General features: G+C 35.4%; 2 long non-coding RNA genes across 3 annotated transcripts in view; one reads left to right on the top strand and one right to left on the bottom strand.

The window, feature by feature from the left end:
* Positions 1 to 2,690: 2,690 nt before the first annotated feature.
* LOC108368415 (uncharacterized) lies at positions 2,691 to 26,674 on the bottom strand. 2 transcript variants are annotated; one of them, XR_001848363.1, is made up of 2 exons: positions 26,458 to 26,674; positions 2,691 to 2,921 (listed from the first exon to the last, which is right to left on the bottom strand). It is a non-coding gene; the product is annotated as an uncharacterized LOC108368415 (long non-coding RNA). The 2 variants fall into 2 exon arrangements; XR_001848362.1 differs by lacking the exon at positions 26,458 to 26,674 and adding an exon at positions 4,536 to 5,370.
* Positions 15,117 to 27,210, top strand: part of LOC108368416 (uncharacterized) — a 44,300-nt gene continuing 32,206 nt past the window's right edge. The window contains exon 1 of the long non-coding RNA XR_001848364.1: positions 15,117 to 15,368. This is a non-coding gene — a long non-coding RNA (uncharacterized LOC108368416). The remainder of the gene's footprint in view (positions 15,369 to 27,210) is intronic.

Here is a 27,210-nt window from a genome sequence, read left to right on the forward strand (position 1 = left end):
TATATTTAATACGTGCGTTGGGTATTCAATGTTCGGATTCGCTCGCACTAGACTTTTTTACTTGTTTAATATAGAATAGCATATCCAAGACATCTTAGTACTTTCATCATTCGTGTTTAGCGTTGAAACAAAGTTTTATTCAGTGGTCTTCCTGATTACTTGACTTTGTGATGGGTCTGACAAGTTGAGTCGGCCTCTGTGGTGTAGTGGTAAGCAGTGCGCGCTTCCACTCCGCATCACCTGCGTTCAAACCCTGGTCAAAGCAACACCGCAAAAAAATATAGATAAAGGGTTTTTTCTTAACAGCGGTCGTACCTCGGCAGGCAATGGCAAACCTCCGAGTGTATTTCTGCCATGAAAAACAGCTTCTCATCAAAATACAATCGCCGTTCGGAGTCGGCGTAAAACTGCAGGTCCCTCCGCTTTGTGTGACATCATCAAGGCGCACGCCAAAAATCGGAGGAGAAGCTCGGCCTAGCACTAACATATGTGTAAGCGCCAACATATTATTATTATTATTACTGACAAGTTGAGTATGAATAAATAAATACACATTATTCGACTATTCTCAAAAAATCGGATTTTACAAACACAAGAATAAAATCTGCCACCTATAGGCGGGACAATTCTTGCTTGTACTTGGCTTAGTACTACTACACTTTTCGTGAGGCTATTTTACTTGTCAAATCGTATGAGAAAATGTTTTTACCCTGACAGGTGAAGTAATGGTTTTTTTGTATCTGTGGCAGCATAGCTAAGTTTTGCCATCGCTCGAGCAACATCTCTTTATGATTAGCTTTATTATCGATGCTCACAAACGGATATATGTATGATACACTTACTGATTAGCAGATAAGAAATCCTAGCAGAGCTGAGCGACTTTATTAAAACTTGTCTAACTTTGAATGGTGACAGGTGTGACATGTGACGGACGTGACAAACATAATAGTTTTTATTTCTAAAAGAAAGGTATTTTTTGTTCTTTCTTTGTTATTTGTGGCCTTATAACAATTATATTCAACAAATTTATTGAGCTGAGGGCATTTTTGATAAAACAATTTACAAAAAAAGACAGCAATTTATATTTGGGTAGATCACCACATTCATCAGACATTTTCAACTGGCATTCGATCCAACGACCCCAGCCGCCTAAGCCAGTAGACTTTCCCACTGAGCAAAGTTGAAGAAATCCGATGAGGAGATGTGGTGGTCTCCGAAATAGCTTCTATAACTTCTGTCAAAATGTAAATTGCTGTTTTTTTCCGAAAAAATTTTCATTGAAAACGGCCTGAAGCTCAATTGCTGAATCTTGTGAAAATTGTTCCGTATTTAAAATGTTTAACAATTTTAGCTTTTAAGCGCGTAAAAAAATATCTCAGGCAAACACATTAAAGCTATGACCGGATGCTTTGTACTTCACCATATTTACTGTTATTATATATGTAAATATTTATTGGGCATTTCAAAAGCACAGTACTGCAAATGACGTCTTAAGCGCTGGACAAAAACTTTTCCATTTGCTAATCCATCATTTTGTGAAGTTGCCATTAAAAAACAAATTGCGTCATTCAACATTTGAGTGGATAAACACGCAGCAATAACAAAGAGTGTGTACAAAGAATTTGTTTGTGTTTATCCTTGCCGGCAAATCTACTTCAATTCTTTTCAAGCTTTAATGCAAATTCATTGGCAAAGAAAAGGGTTAACGCACCCAAAAGGCACTGACGCGGCAGCGATAGCGGAGTCCCGGTCTAAGACAAGACAGCCCGTACTGCAACAAATTCACAGTTTCTGGGGCGGATTTTTGTATTTTTGATTAATGATTCAAACTTTGCTTACTTTTAATTCAGCTACTTCGAAAGGATTCGTCTGGCAATATTTTCTTTTGTTTGCTTGCTTGTGCCAGAAGAAGAAGAAAGCGGATGGATCTTAGCGTCCAAGCAATTTTCCCTTTTTTAATTAAAATTCAAAATTATACCCGTTTAGTCTTTGCGGCGCTGGAGTTGCTTAATAAATCGCGTCATTTGTATGTATTTTTTTTTTTTTTTAATTTTGTCATTTATAAATTGGAAAAGTTTCTTAAACAAAAATTTATCATTTCTTGGTACGAAATGAACGTTGCTCACCTACATACATACATACAAACATGTGTAGTATGTATGTAAATATTTCCTGTTGGTGTCCAGCGCAGCAGCCCTTTCATGCCAGCGTGTAATAATTATAATTTTTCCTCTTTTACTTCTTTCTGGTTTGCGAACGCCGATCCAAACTGGCAGCAAAACCGTAATTTCCTTCTTTTGTCCAATTCATCAGCGATATGATACAGCGACAGCCAGGCACTCCAGCCAGCAACCCGGCTCAGGATCGGGGATGTCCTTGTTCCCTTGTTTCCGTTTTCGCCCAGTCACCGCACTGCGTCACCGATTTTGTTTATTTTTGCATTTTTTGTTTTCGATTTTTCCCTACAGTTGGTGTCGTAGTAGTTGTCGGTTGCGTTTCTGTTCTCTTGGCGCTACGGTCGAGGCAAACAAATTAAATGGTGATTATCATAGTCAGCAGAACATTTCTTATGGTCGAAGTTTCCACATTGTGTGTCTTAGCCTTTATTTAGTTTTTCTCCTGCAGATAAATACATACATATGTACATATGTATGTATGTAAATATGTATGTACTTGCTAATGTATGCACACTTATTTCTGTATCTGGAGACGTCTGTTTTGGCTAGCGCTGTCTTACGCCTGATGGCTTTGTAGAGATTTTTAACTCTTTTGCCACGACTGTCTTTAACCCCGACGTCTTTCAACTCGATGCGGTTGTTTGTGTTTTTATTTTACTCCGTTGTACAGTGGGTGATTGTGGCCAAAATTCCAAATGAAATTTAAGTAAATCCCTTTGTTTTGTTGTTTATGGCAGATCGTACCTAATATAAGAAAAAACAAACAAAAAAATTAATATTTTTCCTGTTTAGCGGTACAATGAGCTCAAATACATATTTATATGTAAGTAAAAATTCTGACATTTTATTTCGAAATTTATACCTTGCTTTGAGGAGCTCACACTAATTTATTTATTAACTAATGTTCTTGTAAGTTAATAGAAAAGCTTTCGATTAGTATAGCAGCAAACAGATGGCAACCTGCGCGGCGCTCTTTTCTGTACCAGAAATAGTTTCAAAAATCTCTGATATACATATCAGAGTGATAAAGAGAGTTCGTTATATTTATTTTACAAGCTTTATCTAGAGGAGAGAAAATAGTTTTATTGAGGCAGTAGCAAAATAATTAATAACAACTAGAAATTCCGATTGTATGGGTGGTTAATAGTGGGGATGTATGTACATATTGCATCCTCTATTGATCTCTTCAGGCCTTCTCAGTATCAGTGTGCGATTCAGGCGAGAAAAAGTTTAAGGGATTGGCACCAGTAGCACAAGAAATGCTCCTCCTTTAGGATGAAAAAAGCACATAATTTTATTCGTATTGAAACAAAAAAGAGAACATAGCGTTTCTGACCTTTGATAAAGATTTATTTTTGTAAATCTTTATTACGTTTAGTGAAATACCACAAAACGGATACAAAAAAAAAAAGTATTTATAGAAAAGTAAATATATTTTTGTTTAATTTAAATAGAAATAACAATAAGTGTATTTCTTTAACATCATAAACTGCCGATAAGGGTGATAAATTTATGAATTGTAATATGGACTTGTAATTTTATCACGTTTATCAGCAGTTTATCATGTTAGATGAATACCCCTATTATAAATTAAATAAAAATATGCTCGTTCATTATTCAACATTTCATTATCTAAGTCTTAGTGACTAAAACTTGTGAGACCTTTTGGACTAGTCTATTTAAAATGGCCTCTAAAGCTTTCATTTTAAACAAACATTTTTATTACATTTCTTGATTACATTTTCATAATTGTCAAAAAAAGGGTTCAAGTTCAATTCCTCCGATTTGTTATGGAACTCCTCACCTATAATGCTACTTTACCACGGCAACCCACTTACGCAGTTTGCTCTCTCATTCGTAATTCGCACTCCAATTACCCTTCGAATTACGTAATGCGCCATACAAAATTTTGAGAGCGAATTACCTCATTTGTTGGTAATTCAAATCCAATTACCGTGCGAATTACGAACAAATCGGTGCGGTCTCTAATTTTTATCCGAAATTTATCGAAACTAGCTCACAAATCAAAACCTCATTTTTTCCCGAGTACAAAAAGTAAAATTTAGAAATGTGCATATCCGTAATTTAATACGGAAACTTATAAATTTTTAGGAAGAATCAAAATTTTGCATCAATTTTGCAGCGAAGAAAACAAAAACCAAAAAACACAGAAGTAGAGAACTGTCAAATCGAATTAAGAAAATATGACCCAATAACTCCGTAAGATTACCAGTTTAAAAATATTGCGATTTAAATTTTTTGCGGAATTTTCTTTATATGGGGAGTGGACGTATGTGTAGACGGATAAGGTTAATTTTAGCGTAATTTTTAGTACATTCATCAATTAAGCTTTCTTACCAAATTTGGAATTTGCAACTGACCCACTGTGCGTTGGTGCGACTGAAATCCTCCACGCTGCGTCTTGCTGACCTGGCGTGGTTGATCCTCGTTAAGCGATCTTCACAACTATGATTTAACCGCAACAGCAACGAATTGTGAATGCTTCATGCGTTGTTGAAGAGCACAACTGCTGCAACTGCTGCCGCGGCGTAGCGCGGCGCGCCCCGGCATAGTCACAGCCATTGCCACAGTCACTCAGACGCATACTGGAAATATATTCTGATTTGTTTTCCGGTAGCTCTGCTGATACCTTTTCATTCTCATGTTAGGGTAGGCAAGGGTTCTTCGCACAAATTGGCGGTTGCCTGATGGTGCCTGGCTTAAAACCACTGCATCTGCTCAACATTATGTATATGTATGTAGTTTTGTTTTTTTTTTGTTTTGTATTCCTTTGTTGTTGTCTTACGCCCTTCATCTGTTTGCATCGGTTGGTTTTTGTTATCCCCTTTTTTTCCACTATTGAGTATTCTTAGGGATTTGACTTTGCTTTGTTTTTTTTTACATCGACGATTTCCTGAATGAAAGGGAAACAATGGGAACTTAAGTGGGTTTGTAGGATCACTTTCGGTTTTTAACAGCCGTGTCTGAGCCAGAGAAGCAGAAGTTGGATGCATTTACAACAAGTGCGTTGATCGGTGCTAGCCGCAATGAGGCTGCCTTCGTTATCAGCTTACATGACCGAGCCACGACGACAGGTTCACAGAGGACCACAGATGTAGATGCAACACGGAGACAATCAGAGAGATTTGCAGTTGATAGGTACATATGTATGTATGTATGTATGTGGATATCCTATGAGAAAATTGAACATGTGTTTCAGTGTTGTAAATTACATACAATGTTGTAAAAAAAGGTGAGAGGGGTTGCAAGAAAGGATTGATAAATTTGTGGCGGAAAATCAGGTGCGAACTGATGTTGGGAATGTATGTATGTATGTATGTATATGCATATGTATATGTATGCACAATCTTACATATGTATAGAGGAAAGAACATTTGTATATCCCTACTTTATTCTGGCTGTTGCCCAGTTAGTTGTATCTCTTTGTTTTCTCTCTGCGTTATGTGCGTGTAAATAATTGAATTCTTAAAGATGAAGATAAATTGAAGGCGGATGCGCTTCGGATAGGTAATGTATTTGGAGACTGTGGTATATTTGCAGCTACATAGAATTGGGTTTTGTACGTATGTTTTGATCTTGTGCATAAACGGTTTAACATGCGAAATAGAGAAATCGATTTGTGATGCTGATCTGAAGTAATTAATAAGTGTGGAATGCTTATAGCCTTTTGTATGACGATAAATCACTTCAATGCTTTGCTTGGAAAAGATCGTATTCACGACATTGATTGAGGCCTGCCATGGAAGAAGATTGTTTACCAAAAATTTATTCGGTCAAATTTAACACTTCCAAAAACAAAACATTGGCTAACTCATTTTTAGAAGGTACATACACCTCTGGGCATAATAATAGGTACACTCCATTTTGACGAGTTTTGATTTTTTTTCGTTTGTTTGTTTAATGTTAATTAATTTTTTATAAAAGTCTAGTCCATTATATAAAAACACAGAAAAATTTCACAAAATTTCACAACAGCATATTTTAGATTCGCAGTATTTAATAATATTTTTATAATGATACCTATTCTAGTTTGAAACCGTACAAGTTTTAAGTAGCTCATAAACTTCGTTGATTTTTGATCATTTCTTTTGCTGATATAGTGCTATTACATACTATAAAATAAATAAAATGCGTTCTAACAGCCAGGCAGACACATGGACATGGCTAAATCGACTCAGGTCGACGTTCTGATTATTTCGGTTAACATATTTTTTTCCTGGGTCCATCTTTTGTTCATCTGGCACTTACAAAGTTGGATTGCCATTTCGGGATTATGAAAGGTATAAGCTCAAATTTTATCATCCATTATCGATTTATGGGCGGTCCTATGTTTGATATGCCTACATACATACATATGTATATACTTATAGAGATAGTACATGTGTACATATATATATTTATGGTCTTATTCATAAAAAATAAAGTAGCGTTAAAAAACGTTTATAAACTGAAAAATGTATGAAAACGTCACTTTATAAAGCTCTTTAAACCTATGAATAAGGCCATTAAGGTTTAAATTCAAATAATAATCAGCTTTAATATTCGATGTATGTGAATAAGGTGAGGGTGGGAGTGTTATATTTAAAAAGAGCTATTTATACATCTTTTAATAATTGAATCATGTGTACAGCCAATATGGTTGATGGTGTTGCTTACAAGTGACCAGAGTGCGACCATAAATTTGTAGCTGTAGATAAGCCTTAGAAATTATGGTAGATTTCAAAATAATGTGATAGATTTACATAGGCGTAGGTATTAAAATGCATAATCTTTCAGTTTAACATGCTTTTCATTAGCCCATAACGATAAAATACTTTAAAGGCCCGTTTGCAGTTCCCAAGAAAAATCATAAGAAATATTTTTCATTATTTCTGTTGCTACGAAAGGCACTTTGCAGTTGGTGTAAATTTTCTTGAAGAAATACCCGGCAGTGAAACCCCAAACTAGTCAGGAAAAATACTGGTTTACAACTAGAATTTCCTGACTGAAACCGAACTAGTTCGAAAATGAACAGACTAGTACCAAGCACACAACGATTTATTCATGCCCTGTTTTCTTTGAATTCGACAGTTTAATACAATAAAGTATACAAAATATTATAACTTTTATTTGGGTATATTATAAACCATTAAGCCGAGTACGTATTCAATTATGCCAGACTTGTTAAATAATGATTATTAATTAAAGCATGTTTTTTTTTTGATAACCCTTTAATGATTAAACATCGATTTTGGTGATTAATAACTAATTACTTAAAAAAATGTTAATTAATTCATTCAATTTTGATGTAGTTTACACCAAGTACATTTGACTACAGGGTAAATAGACGAGCCTTCTTTTTTTAAGATCGATCTGCATACTGATTTAAGACATTTTGTTAGAGGAAACTTTTTTATTCGCGTTCTTGAGTGTTGTTTTACATGCATTTTTCGTTTTTCTAGAGAGCTGCAGACAGGCCTGAAAAAATATATACATATCGTCGTTTAAAGGGTTCCGTAGAAAAGTCACCGGGGTTCCGCGAAATTAATTTTGTTAAGAATAAGAACGGTGGTCGGTTTGAGTTGCACACAGAAAGAAAAGTCAAATTATTTTTCGGGTGGTAGTAATAATATTGGTGTGGTACAAAATCCATTTACGAAGCATTCATAGATCTCCAGAGTATTTCGACATTGTAACACACATTTGAATCTGTGTCTCTGAGTGAGTTATGGGTCAAAAGTGTTCGCCTGAGGCGACTTTGCGTTCAACTTTTGCGTTGAACTCACGCAGGGTTGCACGCAAAAAAAAAGTTGAATGGCTAAATGTTGGCTGGCGACCAACTTTGTTGAAAGCGATTAGTTGAAAGGCCGTTCATCCAAAAGTAGAATGCAAAGTTGAACAACCTTTTATGGCGAATATTTTAATATTTTTTTATTTATTGATATTTTTAGCCATTTCATTTTTTTTTGCGTGCAACCCTGCGTGAGTTGAACGCAAAAGTTGCCTGAAAAATCGCCTCGTGCGAAAGGCCCATTAGTATGAAGAGTAAATATCATGAAGTCGCTAAAAAGACCATCTTAACTTTGCTTCCCTCTGTCAAATATATTTCAATAATTTCAAATGGCTTAATAACACGTCTATTCCGCACGTTACCGAAGATTTTGTAACCGGAAAGTTTTATTACCAAAAAATATTACCAGTTCTTGTCACCGCGATTCTAGGTACGTTGGTAAGGCAGTGAAAATATTCAGCGATTCAGCTATGAGGAATTGTGGAGATTCGGGCATTGCATATTTCACAATGCAATACTTTGTTACCAGACCACCCGATAACCAGGCAAGTGTGAAACTTGGGAATATATGTTTGAAAAGAGAGAAAAGAGTTTAGTTACGTCAATCAAATATGCTTCTATCAATACATGATTTGGTTACAGTTACATTATTTTGTTACAGTTATCAAATCATGTGTTGAAAGAGATATGTAGGTATATTTAGCCGACGTTTTTCTTAGTGCAGTAGGTATGTTGTAACAATCGTTGCATTCCATGTGCATGTTCATGTATTTTTAAGTAAAAAACCTTGCATACAAATATTTTTATTGGTCTAATTGATTCCCGCGAAAAATATTGAACAAAACTGAGCGGTGTAACAAAACAATTCTTTGTAAATATAAACAATACGCCATGTTCACTCTTATATGAGTGTCCTCTAGCCGCTTATTGCATTCGACAATTCCATAGTTTGCAACTTGCGAAATTTTTGCAACATACCGACATCGGCTTCCGATTGCACGTTCAGTGCTTACCTTTGCACTGTTGCTGCCGGTGTTGTTCCAGCGTGTATCCATCCAGCGAGAGTCAGACTACAAGCAGCTGTTTGGCAGTTAAAAACAACAACAGTTTTTTTTTCACTTTATCTGCAACGTTGTCGAATGTCTTTGTTGTTTCCAATTTTTCATTTAATGCACCTTCTTCGTACTCCCCTTGCGTTCTCCAGTGAAAAAAAGAATAAAGCAATGAAATAAACTTGTTATAAATCTAGGTTGTGCGATTTCGATTTTTCCCACAGGGAACGCGATATTTGCCTTGGTCTAGATTGGTACAATCTATGTATGTGGTACATGTCTGTCGGACGAACCGACTGACTGATTGATTAAAATTTCGTAATCACTGGCAGATTCGTTAAATTGTAAGTGAAAATGTGACGGTCGATAGCAAAGTGTGGCCCATATAGTGGTTTGGTTTATTAATCAAGTTATTTCGACAGCTCTTACCAGTTGGAAATCTTAATAGAGAGTCAGTATCATATCACCCCGGAACGAAATGAATCACTTTACGTTTGAACAACATTAGCAAATAATGCAAACGAAATGAGAAACGTAATTTCATGTCGGCGACCCTGTTAATCAGCAAAACTGCCGCTTCTGGAGAACGGAAAACCTGCGCGTAATCGTCGAGAAGCCAATGCATTCTCAGAGAGTTACAGTTCGGTGCAGATCTAGGAGCCCATTTTTCTTTGAAACCGGAAATTGGCTGCTGGAAACGCACTTACGGTCATCGGTGAGCGCTACCGAGGCATGTTAACGATTTTTTAGTGGCCGAAAATTGAAGACATGGACTTGGACGATCTTTAATTTCGGAGATGTCAATTGGCCACTTCGGAGCTTCGAATTGACGCCGTAAGACCGTTATTCGCGGTGCCGTGAAGGACCGATATTAAGCGCACAACCCATTTACAATTCAGACCCTTAAAGCAAATATCGAGCAAGCCATTCGTGAGATAGAGCAAGAAACTTTTACCAAGGTCTTGGAAAACTGGATTAACAGGATGCAGTGCTGTGAAACCAGCCACATGAATAAAGTCGTGTTCCATAAATAGTGCGAATATTTGCTCTTTCGAATAAACCAATCATATACCGATGATGAGGATATACCAAGTGAGGCAATAAAAACGAAAATAACGATTTAACACTATCAAATAAAAATTCGCACTTTTACAAAGCTTCCTCATTTTATAACTTCACTTGTTTATAATTTTATAATGAAGTTGTTAACACTTGCCTGGTTATCTGGTTAAAAATTATTATTGTGCAGTGTATTTTATTGTTGTAAACTGAATAAAAAAATGTAACGACATAACCACATAACCTGACAACCAGGCAATCGTGAACAACCTCAATGTTAATTTTTGGGAATTTTTTAAAAGAAGCCACTAAAATAGAATACCACTGCCATACATACGAATCTGTTTTCAAATGTTCAACTTGAATCATATTTCTTACAATGGGCTTATTCACCATGAACAAATCAAGCCATAACTTGGTTGAAAAAACCATTGTGCTTTTGGCACAAGTGTTACATTTTTCTTATCATTTTATTAAGCAAAAGTTCAATTTAAATGTAATGAAAATAGCGGATTTCAACGAGTATTTTTTTAAGTTTTGTTAACATTAAGGAATTTGTTGTATCCCCGGGAGAGAAATAAATTTTTCGACAGGTTTTGTTGTGTTGTGTTAGAGATGTAATTCAAAATTTACGTTTTTTCAGATGTCATCATACAATTAATAAGCTTGATAAGGAGAATATGATTAGCCTAACAGATGACTAAACTACCCACAAATGGTGAAGATATGTGTCTTTCCATCTGTCTTTTTGTCTACCAACTGTATGAATTGATAAAACTTTGATTACGTTTTGCCATAAAATTGAAATTGTGAAATAATTCTGTATATTATTAAGCATGCTTTATACTGCCAAAAATAACCGCAATTTTTAACAACTACAATCTTGCACTTCATTGTACCAAAATTAATTTTCTTCGAGTATAATTAGAAAGTTTGCAATTTCGGTGAAACCTTGCAGATTTTTTTTTAATTTTTGTACAAAGTTTGATCGAAAACATGAGATCTTCCACATTTTTTTTTCCAGATTCTACCACACAGATTTTTTTTTTAAGTCCGATCACTGCGAGCGCCTCGTTGCCTGCGAGGCATTGAGTAGGAGGTTGCTCGCTCGCTCGCTCGAACTCCGAGTTTTTGCCCACCCTGGGTAAAACCATTGAGATACAGTCAAAATAAGCCTATTTTTGAAAAGTCGGTATCAAGGGGCATCGATCTCAAAAAAGTGTCAATTTGACACTTTAGTCGCACAACGGTAACACTGCTGCCGACCACTGTTGTAATGTTTTTAATTACTTCAAAGCGCCAGTTTTTAAACGATTGAAAACGTCATAATCCGCATATAAAACCCGGCGCGTGTTTTTTATCTCGCAATGGTATTCTAAAGATTGTGTTTACCACATAGGTACTAAAAATTTCGAAACCCGTTTTTTTTTTTAAACTTTGTCATCTTATAAAGGCGACTCGCTGCTTTCGGAAAAAATTCCAAATTTTAATGGGATTTTTTATTAAGCTTTAAAAGTAGTCTTCACACATTGAGAAAGGTATTTTTTAAGGAATTAAAAATATCGATTTATTTGAACAATCGACTGGCGTGTTAAAAATGGGACCCGTTTTTCCAAACAGCGAATTTCCAATAAGGCAAATAATCGAACACCCTAACATATATGTATGTATGTATTTCACTTACATACATATGTATGTACATATCAACACACGAAGACGCAAGTATGCTGGAGCAGTTTGTGATGTGGAGTTATTTTGCCACGGCGACAGCGCATACCTCCACTTGTGCATTTTATTTCTTCGCATGAATTGCTGCACTCTGATGCACTCCCTTCTGCCTGCCCCTTAAGCACCTGAAAAGCCTGCTCGATTAAGCACTTTTTTCTTGTATTGCATTGCCTACCATGTCGCCGGCATCGCTGTTTTGTGGTCCTTTTGGGACGCTGCGTATTTTGTTTTGTTGTTTTTGTTTTTTTTTGTATTTTGGGTTGGTCTGCGTGCACATGTTGTCGCCGTCTGTCTGCTGCCTGGCTCCTCTGCTCCAAAGCCGTGTGCATTTCGGCTTACGAGTCGCTGTTTGCCCCGAGCTCGAGTTCATTAAACTGTGCGCCGCAGTGCTCCATGGCACTACTTTAATTTTTTTGCTTTTTATTGGATGTGTATTTGGCAAATTTGCCCATCTCGAGGCCGCCGCGGTGGTGCGCCCTCCGATTTGATGTGTTGCGTTGCACTTTATTTGGTTTCGCTTTTAGTTTGTTGTTGATTTCTTCAGCTCAGTTCAGCTGAGTTGTTTGCATTTCGTGCTCTTGTGTTTTTATTTATTTTTGTGAATTTTTCTTTTTTTTTAACAAAAAAATATATGTACATACAGCATAAATATTTTGCGTCCAAGGTTAAGCCCGTTTCACCACCGTCTTTTCTGTCGCAATCCCGGAATTTTTATAATTTCAGAATTTCGAAATAATTTGATTTTACTGCTATTTCATGTGTTTTGCGGTTTTTTTTTGTATTTTGTGAAATTCTCAGGAAACTTCCCGAATACATATGTATGTATGTATGTACATGCGTACCTCAATGTACTTAAGCATGTGCTTGAGTGCTTTTGGGAGAATCATGGAGGTGCGTGTTGTGTGTTTCGAGTATGTCATCAAACAGGCTTCAACGAACTGGAATATATACATTCATACTCCGCATGCTCCGCAGACTTTAAAGCCCACAAATGCGAACTCCGTGCGTGTTATGTTTCTTCTCCATGTATTCCTTAACATTTTATTTTTTATTTATTTTTTTTGTCTGTTGTGGTTATCGTTTTTGTGATTTTTATTGTTGTCCCTGGCGTAGAGTAAAATTACCAAAAATGAAAGCAACAAATTGCTATGACAGCAATCGAAAATAATATCAAAGAACTGGTTTTTTCGGGTATCTTAATGTGGACTCATATTTACAACACGATCGCATACACATGATGTGGACCAGAATTGGGATGCATGCATGAAAATAACCGCAAACATACATACAAACGTACATATGTATGTATGAGCTTGAAGATGTTTGGTGTTCCTCATGGCGTTTCCATGTTAATCGTTGCTGTTGCTGTTGCTGTTGTTGATGTGTCGCTTTTGAATATGAACCCATGCTCAACGCAACTCAAGGGAGTGAGATTTATTACGGTTCAAACTAAAAGTGATAAAATTTCGTGGCCATCCTCGCGAGTGCACTTGGAAGGGGTTTAAGTTATATTTTGATATCAAGTGCAACATTGTATGGCATATTCATTTACTTAGTTGTTGTTGTTGTTGTTGTTGTTGAAGTTGAAGTTGAAGATTTCAGTCTGTGTTGGCATTTTTGATACAATTGTACTTTTTTGATACAATTTCGTTTACAATAACTTTCTCTACTTATGTAGTAATTTTAAGTACAATTTTTGATGAATACTATAAATATATAGCTCCGAAAATTCACCGCGGGAAATTTTTTCATTCTCTTTTTGTCTTCGCCTTCCGTTTTTGCCTTTGTAAGTTTTGAAACAAGGTTTCAAACGAACCATTATAACATAGCAAAGGTGTGCTATCTAACCTCACACTCCTAGGCAGGTATTGAAAAAATATTTTTTACTAATCTTAACAAATTTTTTTAATTTTAGTTATTTTTTTTTATAAAGATATTCTATCAATTCGAATAAGTTTAAATCTTTGAACAACACTAAAAAAATCGCAAACTTTCGCAAAAATTTCGAGCTTTCTATTTAAATTTTTTTTTTTATATTTTGCAGTTTTTTAGCTCATTCAATTTTAGTATTATAAAGTGCAAGTTTAAAGGAGCAGGGTCGATGGGCATTTACATACGTATTTCTATTTAAGAGTCGAGATTTTTTTTTTCATGAATAAAATGAGCAACACCTACATCAAAAAATATAGTATATATATATATATTAGAAATCACGTTAATCGCAGCTATTTTAAACATGCACTTTACTTAAATTGATCGGGCTACAAAACTGCATACTTAAGATAGGCATTTCTAGGAAATCTAATTAAAAAGCTCGAAATTTTTACGAAAGTTTGTTGATTTTTTTAATGTACGCAAAGATTGGACTTTGGATTTATACGGGTGTTGTTAAAGTATAAACTGTATTTAAAAAAAAAAACAAATAATTAAAATTAAATAATTTTAAGATAAATGGCCAATCTTGCCAATATATGCGTGTTGTAAAGTTTTTATAAGCACTTGAAATACTATTAAAATGTCAAGTTTTCGTACTGAATTCAAAGAAAATGTCTCATTTATCCTTTCATAATAACTTAAAAAAAAATTAAAATGTTAAAAGTATAAAATATCTAAATGTACCTACATAATCTTTTTCATGAATACCATCAAATCTTTGGTCTTGAAGGGAATCTATGTATGCATGTACTAAGAAAATATATGAGCAAATTAAAAAGTCGATACAATTAACAGTTGAAAGGTACAGTTTTTGTATAGATTTCGTACTGAAAAAACAAATTCATTTCCCAACATTGCGTGAGATACATACATACATATGTAAAATTGTTACAAGAAACATTGCCCGGTAGGTGTTCCCATAGATGAAAGAGGTTATTGTCGAATCCTCAGTACTAATAATCAACAAAATCATGAACCACCCATTGATTTTATTAAAAAACTTAAAATTGCGAGTATAAAAAAACTCGATGCGAAAACCCAAACGCACAAAGAGCTGGAATTTCCGCTATGTCCAAAAACCCCGGAAGAAATGAAATAATTATTTTTTTAAATGAGCATATTTTGAATGAATTCGGAATGATTAAGGTTGAAAAGAAACCCTTCTATAAGGAAACAATTATAGAATTATTTATGTCGCCAATAATTTGTAACATCATTAAAAGCAGCCAAGGAGAACGGCACTATTTATTATTTGAAACACAAATTATATGTCCTTTTTAGTTTTTGTTGTTTCCGACAGGGTGCGTGTATGATGTATTTTCGAACGAATTTACACACACAAATTAAGTATATGCTTACTTTTATAATTACAGGTATTTCATTTCGCGTATATGAGGCTATAAGACGGAGCGCTTTAAAAATACCAAATTTTTCGATGACACTAAAGAACTCCGCTCCTTTGCAGAAATGGTATCGAATTTTTTGTATGCTTCCCTTGGTCAAGCCTATTCATATTAAGGAAATATTTATGAGGCTAAAAGCTGAAATCCAAGACAACGGCTATATTTTAAAAATACGCCTCTTACAACTTACATTGCATATTTCGATAAACAATGGTTTACAAAGGTATGTATGACAACCGCAATCACATCCATTTATGACGAAATAACCTACATGCATATGTATTTTAAAACTTTTGTTTCGATTATATGTTACAACGGTTGAGAACTAGTGCTTTAGAAGGCTTTAATTCGATCTTAAATTCAAAGCTAATAAAACATTGCCGCGTTTTCAATTCTTAATGAAGATTTTTCGAAGTCTATTTGCTTAAGAAACGTCCCTAAGGGTTAGGTCGATGGCTTGCAAGGGCGTAACCAGTCGTCGACCTTGGGGGGCCGGCAGGAGTTTATATAAACGGAAAAAACTTTTTAATTAAATTGTATTGGTTTCTTATGTATAATAAATAGCAATGTTTAGGCTTAAGCAAGTATACACTCAGAGAAGGAGTCAAGTTTATCGTACTCGATCTTAGCATTTCCGAACTTAAAATCGGACTAAGATTGAAAATACTAAAATAGAGAACGCAAACCTTATATGATATTTTTGAGTACCAAATACCGGAATTAAAAGCTCAGTTAGTCAGTTAGTAGTTGACGTACGCAGCAGCATATAAAATTTACTGTTGATAGAGAGTGAGAGAAGCAAACTNACCGGAATTAAAAGCTCAGTTAGTCAGTTAGTAGTTGACGTACGCAGCAGCATATAAAATTTACTGTTGATAGAGAGTGAGAGAAGCAAACTCAACGTCACCGCCATACGGTGGTGAGTTTTCGTTAACACGCGAATCCCATAAGCTAGATAGTGTCTGCGTGAACCTACGTCTATACTACGTCGTTGACTGTTTGCGCTTTAAAATCATGCAACCTTAAAAAAAGGCGTGAGTTCTAGGTACTCATAAAATTTGATGTGTAAACATATGCGAACGACAAAGCATAAAAGTACGTTTACATATAAATATAATCTCAATCAAAGCTTGGTTGTGTTGTTATTCACACAACCCGAGAAAAAGTTAAACTTCTTCTTTGTGCCAACTTGGTAACATTTTTCTGCTACGCATATTCTGTTATTTAAATATATTTTAACTTAATATTTTCTTAAGAATACCTTTACACACGTCTTTTCCTTACTAGCGTCAATTTTTGTTTACTTTTACATTTGACATTCCTCTTCTTCGCAAGTATAATCGATAAAACTAGGTTGGACACCAAAAAGTTATCGGTTTAATCTGGGATAATTTTGTATGGTTAATCTATTTTTCTAATTACAGATTAGGGAGTTAAGGTCGAAAATGTGGATAAACTTTTTATATGTAAAGCTATTATTAGGCAATTCAGTTACATACATACACATGTAGGCTAGGTTAGAAATTAAGCAAAAATTTCACTTAGTTTTATTCGTTTTGCTGATTTAATTTGTTTTTATTCATTTACATTTTTAATTCATGCGGTATTTTCGCTATTTCACGTCTTAGCTTTTTCAGTAATGTTTTTATATTTATTTTCCAAACGCATCTCATGGTATTTTCATGACAAAAACCCAACTTACTCATTTATAACAAAAGTCGACACTTCAACGGAGGAAAACGGGTTGCATCGAGTTGCAGCGTGGCTATATCTCTTATAAATTATATGGCTGCAAAATTGAGTCAATGTGTTTGTTTACAAAAATTGATGAAGTGCATATATGTTAGCGAAATTTGATATTTTTATGGTGGATTCTAGTGCTTTAAACTATACTCTAATATATATATATATAAATGCATTACAATTTCGCCAAAGAACTACCGAAAAACGCATAAATTTTAATATTTTTTTTTATTGACTCAATTTTGCACCTAAATGTACCTCAATCGTATAAGTAGAGCCAAACTATGATAAAATCAAACTGGATAAAATGCCAAAGAAACAAGTTTTCCGGACAACATAACACGTTAAAATACCAAGATATGTTGTGATACGCATATCCTGCATGCAAGTACATATGTATGTATATATCTACATACATATGTGAATACATACATATAGATAGTATATGTACATAATGAAATTTATTTTAACATGATTCGCACCTAAAAGTTTTACGAAACTCAGCTCGAGGTTATGGCGCATTGGCAGCCCTACTAAAATATGTGGGCTGTTTATTCGCATTACGGAAGGAAAAGTGGGTTCCGTGCCAGGGTTAGATTGGATTATGATTAAATAAACCTTAACTTTAGTGAATTGGACCACAGGAGTAAATTTGCCAACGCACCACAAAAGTGGTCGCAGTAAACTGAATATTAAAAAAGTGTTTACCAAACAAAACGCACAAACTTACAAACGTCCATTTATCTATTGTATATATATGTATTTACGTACGCGTATGTGTAAAACTATTTTCCCTTGGGTTCCTTAGTGTATTTGTATTTTGTTTCAAATGCGGTCATGTGAAAATATTTATGTAAATTTTTAAACTGCCTGTAGAGACAAATCTAGAGTTAGGTGGTACAAGATTCATAGGTTTGCATGCATGTTCCAAATGTGCCGCACGTGTTTTAGAGTAAGAGTATATATGTACATACATAAACATGTATGTTTGCATACTTTTACAAAAGTTTTCAATTTTCTATGTTGGATTTTTGCAAGCCGCCTGTTGCCCTCAGTATTGTTGAATTCTGCGGTTGGCGCTGTTGGGTCGGTCGCCAACTCTGTCATCGCTCGAAAAAGCCACAAAAATTTCTAAGTGCTCCCATGCGTATGCATTTCGGCCAATTTGCATTTGGGTTTAGAGTGTTTTGAGAAGCATTAAATGTGAAAACAATAACAATGAGAATTGCATGAGGGTATCATAACTTTGTCATCGTTACGTTTCAAAGCGGGATGTATATACATACATATGTATGTATGTATGTACATATGCACATATTTATATGTATGTAAATGCAGCATGCTGCAATAATGAAAACGAGACGGATATACATACATATCATGATTGCCACCTTCATCCGAACACGGTTGCCATTTCCAATTTATTTTTCGGACCAAAAAATTGACCAAATGGTAAAAAATTGACCGATTTTTATTACATCGGGAAATTGAGTTGAGTTTATTCCTCTTTATCAAGAAAATATGCTAATTCATTTTTTATAGTGATTTTTTTTTATTGCATTTACAATTGTATATTATTAACATTATATTAATTAAAGTTTTACATTACACTTTGTTTCTTAATTTCGATTTTATTAAGCTAAATCAAGAAATTTGCGCTCAGCAGCTGCGGAACTGTGAGGCAGACAAAAAATGTTATGAACTAAATCACACTATTCTCCAACGGCCGTTTCACCCAATACATTTTTAATCAAACTTACTTGATCCCAAAAACGTTCTATATTGATACAGTTTTTGAAGTTACCTTCACTTAGCTTCAATTTATGAAATTGAAATTCAATTATTTCTGCATCATTTACCAATGCAGGAAATTGGTCGAGTAGCGGCAAAATTGATACATCAGTCTCAGAAAGAACTTTATAGTTCACACACACATAAATTGATTTTTACCATTTTTCAGCTAAACGATAAGGTTGATCATAACAATATGTTTGAACTGAAGTTAAACAGGTGGTTGTATAAAAATATTCAGTTGGTACGGCAGGTGCCATGGGCCCTTTTTCAAAAACCCCCATTTTTTTTGCGTGCGGAAAAATATGTGTTTTGGTAAAAAAATAAGCTGTGCAAAATTTTATTCGAATATGATAACTTTTGAGTATTTGCAAGTAGCAAATGCAAATTTAGAAAACCCTATGCATTCAGGAAAAAACCTTGTATGTATACGAAACAAATGAAAATCATGAATTTTATACGACTTTATTATGTAAAATAACTCACAGAATCGTAATAATAAATCCAAAATATGAAAGATCTACTGGATTTTGAGATTTACTCAAATTAACATTTAACATATTAATTATTAACATATATACCAGAGTTAACGTTGCACGCAAAAAAGTGGCACCCACACGTTGCACCAATTGTGAATATGGAAATTTGTTTTAATGAAATAAGATCTGCATAAAGGCTGAACACTTTTATGAAAAAGCTAAAAGTGGCTTGAGTTAGCCTAATATGCATATACGGTTACATGCAATAGATAGGAAACCTAGCGAGAGTGCACGGCAAACCTAAATAAAGCCAGTGCGAAATTCGAGCAGCCACCGCTATAATTAGTGACTGCAATATTATTGATTGATCCACTCTTAGGTTATTCTGGCTGGCTAAAACGTTTTAGTTAAGTATATTCGAAGTAGACATCATTTAGGATATCAAGGCTTTTTCAGAATTTCAGAATGACTGAAGACCAAGCATGTCATGTCTTCAAGATTATTAAACCCTGAAGCGCCAAGATATTTCAGTTTTGTATGTCTCCCTTGTTCCAGACCTCCAGCATTTCCTGCAAACTTCATTGACAGTGTCCTGTTAGCAGACCTATCATAGTTTTGCAGTCTTTTCGATGTAGCGATAGTAGAAACCAGGTTCGTACCCTTTTTCTAGTTTACACATGACTATAGAAATTTTGCGGTATATTAGCGAAATAGCCTGCATTTTGGAATGTTATTCTCTTGTCCAAGTGAATTATGCTATTGGCGATGGCATCTACAATTTCGTTACCTGTAATGCCCTTGGCGCCGAGAAGCCAATAAATATGCAGTCACTTGTTTGCTGCTGCCCTATTTATGGTCTCCCTGCTTCTAAGAGTATTTTTTGCCATAAATTGGTATGAGCTAATATTTAGCCTTAATGGCTGCTTTGTTATCTACTTATATGTGAACTTTATTGCGGATGCAAGCTCAGTGGGTTTTCTCACTGTGAAAACTTCTGTACGGACTATACTGCAGTGATCCGGCAGTTTAATGGGCTGACTAACATTCAGTTCTGCGCAGTATACTCCCTCCCTCCTCCTACACCCTACATCATCTTTCATTTTTGAGCCATCTTTGAAGAAATTTAATGTCTTCCGGTTAGGTTGCATTCCGCTACGCCATCCGATTTATCCGATAGTAAACTGAAACCCCCTGCATGAATATTCATATGCTTATGATTTGAGGATAATATTTTGGAATAGAGGCATCCACACACTTGTTCGATTCCGTCGGAACAAGTCCGCCCCGTTTTCGTTGCTACAAAGCTTATTAATAATACGTACACATCTGTGCTGCTATTGTATCGCAGTAAAAAATGTGATTTTAAAAACATTTCGATGGCTGAGTGGACCTTCGACCTTCCCGGCAGCCAGTTCGAAAACGCCCTACCTCAGAAAATTTTTGGACAACGCTCTATCTCCGAAAACTATTCAAGAACGCCCTACTTAAGAAATTGATTGAAAAACGCCCCATCTCGGAATTTAGTTGAAGAACTATACCCTATTTCAGCTGCCGATTCAAAAACGCCCTATCTCAGCTTATTTTCAATGTATTTTCGTTTAAGATTCAACCAAATTCTGAGATAGGGTGTTTTTCAATCAAATTCTGAAGTAGGGCGTTCTTGAACAGTTTTCCGAGATAGGGCGTTTTTGTACTGGCTGCCGATATATATCGATCTTCCACTCAGCCATCGATTTGTTATTTTGTTTTCTTTCGTTAATGATTAAGGCCGATGGAATGTACTGGTCTTCAATGCCCGGATTGATACTGGAAAATAATCGTTCATTATGAGCTGCTCGAGCTTAGTCAAATTCCAGATAAACCAATCTACCGTGAATAACTAATACTTTTGAAGCAGGCGATTCAAATCCGTGTACTGGACTATTTGATATCGCGGTACCTTCTTGTGCTCACAAAGTCACAACGGGGGACGAAGAGGAGGATTAATCTTAATATTTTCTCTTTAGATGGCCAGCATTTGCGAAGCTACAATACAAATAGCTGGAAAATCTTACGTAAGGGAAACCAGTCTAGGTGACATAAACTAAACTTTATAAAGCTGAATGGTCTTACTACGAAGGATACAGTCAATCTATCTTTGCTATTATTAATATTGATATTAATGAATCGCAAAATGTTAACAATGAAAATTTCAAGATTCTATTTCTTTTCCTCAATCTAAACATAATTTGGCGCTTTTTGGAATGATGCTCTTATGGATTTATGGTCCAAAACCCAGAGCATTAAGTGCGTAAGCAAAAGTAAACAGATCGTACAACAGCCCATCTCAATATTCGCTTAAAATAAATGCACGGCACGCCCTCCATCATCCAATTCAATTTCGCCCAGGATAAAGTAACAAAAATAGCATGGCCAAGATGCCAGTAAATGCCAAATTTGTTTGCTTAAAATTTTTGTAAACAACTGCAGACCATTTTACCACAACCAAAACATTTTTCGAATTCCGAGTCACTCTGGCAAATGTGGCATGCAACAATTGAGCAGTGTTCCAACTGCGCAAACTCCAGCGCCAGCACCATTTCAACTCCAGTTTCGGCAGTTGCGACGCTAAAAATTCGCCAAACTAGCCGAACACGAAATTTCACCACTTTAACTGGCTCGAGAGCACCTGTATGAGCCAAATTCCACAGCTAACCGGTTGTTAGAGGACAACAGCTTGCCACTTGTAGCTGCATAGCGACGTCGCCTAAGACCAACCATCCCAATACTCGGACGGTCGGACGGGGGACTGGTTCTGCTGGCGCGCGTAAATTGTGGACGCAAGCGAACACAGAGCTCTCCGCAATTATGTACTGCGTGCGACTATATCTCCATGAATTCACTCATCCATTTCCATACATACATACATATGTGGATACGTATGTATGTATATAAATAGCTATGATATGTGTGGTGACTTTTCCACTGCTAAATGCTCATACGAAATTGTATGTACATATATGTGTACGTATATGTATGTATATATTTCAAAAAGTCAATAATCCCTGCAATCATGTTTGTGTGCTCATATTCGATTGTCTATGGGAAGACAAGGATGTGTAGAAAAAGTGTTATTTGTTTTATGTTGGAGATGGAGATGGAGATGGATATTCGCATATGTGATTACACCCATTGGTGTAAAAGAGACACGGTTGCCCAAATTAATTTTGAGGGTTGATATTGTCTGCTGAGATTAACAATTATATTTTTGAGTTTTGAGGATAGTGTTCTATGCCTACGTTTTTTCGCTTTCTTTGTTTAAATCGACTGGATTTTAAGAATGTGTTTTGATTGCGTGTTACTTAATATATTAACATATTTCCATCTTATATGGCTGTCCTATTAGTCTGCAGAGTCCTGAAGGAAACCTGTTAGTATTTTGAGTTTCTCCTTTGGAAGGTTAATTAAGTTTTGGAATCTCTTATTGTTGTACTCTCCTAGTAGACAATTTGCCTGCCGCAGTTCTACTGAGCCACGTGATTTTAGATCACTTCGTGCATTCCTCTGCTTTCTGAGCTCTTTCTTAAGAGTATTAGGACCTACTCCTAGGAACGTCTCTGGTCCAATTGAAGTGATGGCGGCTACCTCTCTCGCGAGACAGTCCGGCGTCTCATTACACTATATTCATCTCTGACCAGGTACCCATGCTAACTCAAGGTGATGCAGCTTAACTATTGAATCAACGCAAAGCAACACAGCGCTTCTATTACTTTGTGCTGATTCAATAGAGTTTTCGCTAGGTTTTTCAAAGCCCTTGCAGGGTGAAAGGATTGCACGGGTTGCGCGGTAAACCCGGTTTCCTAAGGGAAAGCTTTGCAAACCGTGTAATCAAGCACAGTGCAAGGGTTGTGCAAGATTTCGANTCTCTGACCAGGTACCCATGCTAACTCAAGGTGATGCAGCTTAACTATTGGATCAACGCAAAGCAACACAGCGCTTCTATTACTTTGTGCTGATACAATAGAGGGTTCGCTTGGTTTTGCAAAGCCCTTGCAGGTCGAAAGGATTGCAGGGGTTGCACGGTAAAATCGGGTTCCTACGGAAAAGCTTTGCAAACCGTGTAATCAAGCACAGTGCAAGGGTTGTGCAAGATTTCGCGAATACCCCTAATGTTTTTAGCCTCGCAACTAAGCTATTCTTAACCCAGCGCATTTATTTATCAAAAATGTCCATTGGTAAACATCAAACGACAATCAAAACAAAGCAACGCTTTAATCTTTCTACTAATGAGTCCATTGTTCTAGAGCACAATGTTCCACTTGTATGAGGCAACGGTAACAACTTTTTTTATTTGAATCTAAATGAAATTTCGAAATTTGGAACACATTTTCCTCTGCGGTATCGTAAGGTGAAGTGAAAAGTATAAAATTAACACCGAAATAAATGCGGTGCAAAAGTGTTATTTTTTTCACTTCGAAATAATGCAGAACGAGAATTGACCCTCAGGTTGGTAATGAAAATGTTGTTAGCCCCACTCAAAAATTCATTCCAACTTTGAAATCGGACGGTATTAAGATATTTTCGAAAGATACATACTCTGCGATATTTTCCCATGTATGTAGGTATGCTTAATTTCCCAGGTTTGTATTTAGAAAAAAATTCAGCAGCTTAAAAAAAAGTATCAAAATGGTGTAGCTACTTCATAGTTAAATTTTTAGCTACATACATATGTATATTTTACTTAAAAACAATAGAGTGAGTTGATATAAACTTAGACAGTTACTCAAACAGTTGGATTTTCTATTATATTTAATTGGCAATAAGTCTTTCATTCAATAGCATTCACACTACTAAACATAGACCTAAATTTCTCTGCGCAAATGCAAATTTCAGATCGATTTCAAGCGATCGATTTAATCAATTTGTAAAAAATCGGTAGCAACGATATACCCACATACATATATTTCTTTTCATATCAATTCAAGTTTATTACATTCCCCTACGATTTTAATTTTAAATTTCATAAATTATTATTTTCAATTCGTGGGACATTTTTTGTATTCTTTGTAACCGCATAACTTTGGACCACGTTAACCGATTTCTATGATTCTTTTTTTAAAGGAAATTAACGATAATCTTAAATTTTTGTATTCGGATTGAAGTTGGTTTTGTTTTTTGCTTATACATTACTTGATTAAAATAACTTTTACTAAAATTTTAAAATCAAATCTTATCGGGACAAATTATTTGCAGTAGAGGCTGACTTCTCCATGCTCTTCAAAATGTTACCTTAGATACAATACCATTTTCAGCGTAACCTGAGACTAAGGTATTTTTTTAAATTTGAACATATTTATTTTCTGGCTTTTAACTAATAAATTAAATGAAGTTTGTACTGGGTTTTAAGGCTTTTCATGTCTCTATAAAATGGGTTTTCAAATTTTAAAAAGTAATATCCCTAACACGCTATCGTCATAAACTTATTACATACATACATACATACATACGTAAATGCACATGCAGGCATGTTATCATATTGCAATTTTAATGAGCAGTCTGTTGCACTGCAACCATCACACATATACCCAAGTCNGTAAACATCAAACGACAATCAAAACAAAGCAACGCTTTAATCTTTCTACTGATGAGTCCATTGTTCTAGAGCACAATGTTCCTCTTGTATGAGGCAACGGTAACAACTTTTTTTATTTGAATCTAAATGAAATTTCGAAATTTGGAACACGTTTTCCTCTGCGGTATCGTAAGGTGAAGTGAAAAGTAGAAAATTAATCCCGAAATAAATGCGGTGTAAAAGTGTTATTTTTATCACTTCGAAATAATGCAGAACGAGAATTGACCCTCAGGTTGGCAATGAAAATGTTGTTAGTCCCACTCAAAAATTCATTCCAACTTTGAAATCGGACGATATTGCGATATTTTCGAAAGATACAAACTCTGCGATATTTTCCCATGTATATAGGTACGCTTAATTTCCCAGGTTTGTATTTAGAAAAAAATCCAGCAGCTTTAAAAAAAATTTATCAAAATGGCGTAGCTACGACATAGTTAAATTTTGAGCTTCATACATATGTATATTTTACTTAAAAACAATAGAGTGAGTTGATATAAACTTAGACAGTAACTCAAACAATTTGATTTTCTATTATATTTAATTGGCAATAAGTCTTTCATTCAATAGCATTCACACTACTAAACATAGGCCTAAATTTCTCTGCGCAAATGCAAATTTCAGGTCGATTTCAAGCGATCGATTTAATCAATTTGCAAAAAAATCGGGATTGGGTAATTTCGTCGCTACCATGTCAAATTATCGAACGTGAAAATGGGTATTTACCGGAAGAGCAAATAAACTGTTGTAAAAAATGTTGTTGTCATTAGAAAAAGGTGTGGGATTCGACACTTTGCTAAAGCCAGTATACTCTGCTCCTAATAAGACTGGAAATTTGACGATTTGCCAACCTGTATGTATATCATTATAAACGTATGCACAAGGTATCGTAACTAAAACGACACATTTTTGCACATTCGATAGTTTGACTTGGTAGCAACGATATACCCACATGCATACATATATTACTTTTCAATTGATATGAAGTTTATTATATTCCCCTACGATTTTAATTTTAAATTTCATAAATTATTAACAGACTTCACAAAAAAAAAGTTTTCAATTCGTGGGAAATTTTTTTTTATTCTTTGTAACCGCATAACTTTGGACACCGTTAACCGATTTCTATAAAGGAAATTAACGATAATCTTAAATTTTTGTATTCGGATTGAAGTCTGTTTTGTTTTTTGCTTACATACATTACTTGATTAAAATAACTTTTACTGAAATTTTAAAATCAAACCTTATCGAGACAAATTATTTACAGTAGAGGCTGAATTCTCCATGCTCTTCAAAATGTTACCTTAGATACAATACCATTTTCAGCGTAACCTGAGACTAAGCGATGGACCCATTTTCCTGTGGCTTGTGGTGTTTTTAAGGCTTAGCGTTATGATTTTATTTCTTATGCATTTTTTTTTTAATTTGAACATTTTATTTTTTTCGCTTTTAACTAATAAATTAAATGAAGTTTGTACTGGCTTTTAAGGCTTTTCATGTCTCTATAAAATTGGTTTTCATATTTTAAAAAGTAATATCCCTAACACGCCATCGTCATAAACTTAATACATACATACGTAAATGCACATGCAGGCATGTTATCATATTGCAATTTTAATGAGCAGTCTGTTGCACTGCAACCATCACACATATGCCCAAGTATTGACGTTGAATACAATGTTTATACTTACATATGTACATGTATGTGAATTGACCTCCAATATCCGCCAATAATCCTTTTGCCTCAGGACACTGCTGTTCACGCTCTCTCATTTTACTCATTTGTTCGACTTTCGTATTGGCATTCCAGCGGGAGCAGACGATATCCTATTATGTACTCACCTGCAACACCAAACGAACAATGGAATTCCGCACTGCCACACAACAACGACTTCAACAGCGGCAACAAAGTGAGAACAGCTCAGTCATGCAGCCAATTGGTCTCATCAATCCTGAGCACCTTTCCGACTGAAGTGTGGTGTAATTTGCTGTACGTATGTAGATATGTATGAATAAAGTAATGCCAGTTGTTGGTTTAATGGCGACGGCGGCGACGGAGGCGGTGGTGATGGCGGTGGCACAAATTCGCGAGTGCATATCGGTCAACTATCCGATCAGATGTTTGATTCATTCATTTCAATTTGAACTTTTCGACTGGCAACAGCCCAACCGTACAAGCAGCTACAAAAACAACATAAAACAAAGTTTATAAACGGAAATATTTTTGGGTAGCCAAAGTTAAGCCATGTTTTGGCTGGAAAAATTCAGCCACCCTCTGCAAACATTCCATTTGGCTCCCACACATAGTATTTACAAACCACTTCATGGGCCTTTGTAACTCCAGACACTGGTGGCAAGTGGTGGCGTGTTGGTCCGTAGGACGTCACAAGCTACAGTTAGGGAGTTGGTGTTTGGTAGCCAAACAACCAAAGCGAAATGGCTAC

Source organism: Rhagoletis zephyria, unplaced genomic scaffold (genome assembly GCF_001687245.7).
Source record: "Rhagoletis zephyria isolate East Lansing unplaced genomic scaffold, Rhagoletis_zephyria_1.1 Rzeph_scaffold_03103, whole genome shotgun sequence".
Taxonomy (NCBI): Eukaryota; Metazoa; Arthropoda; class Insecta; order Diptera; family Tephritidae; genus Rhagoletis; species Rhagoletis zephyria.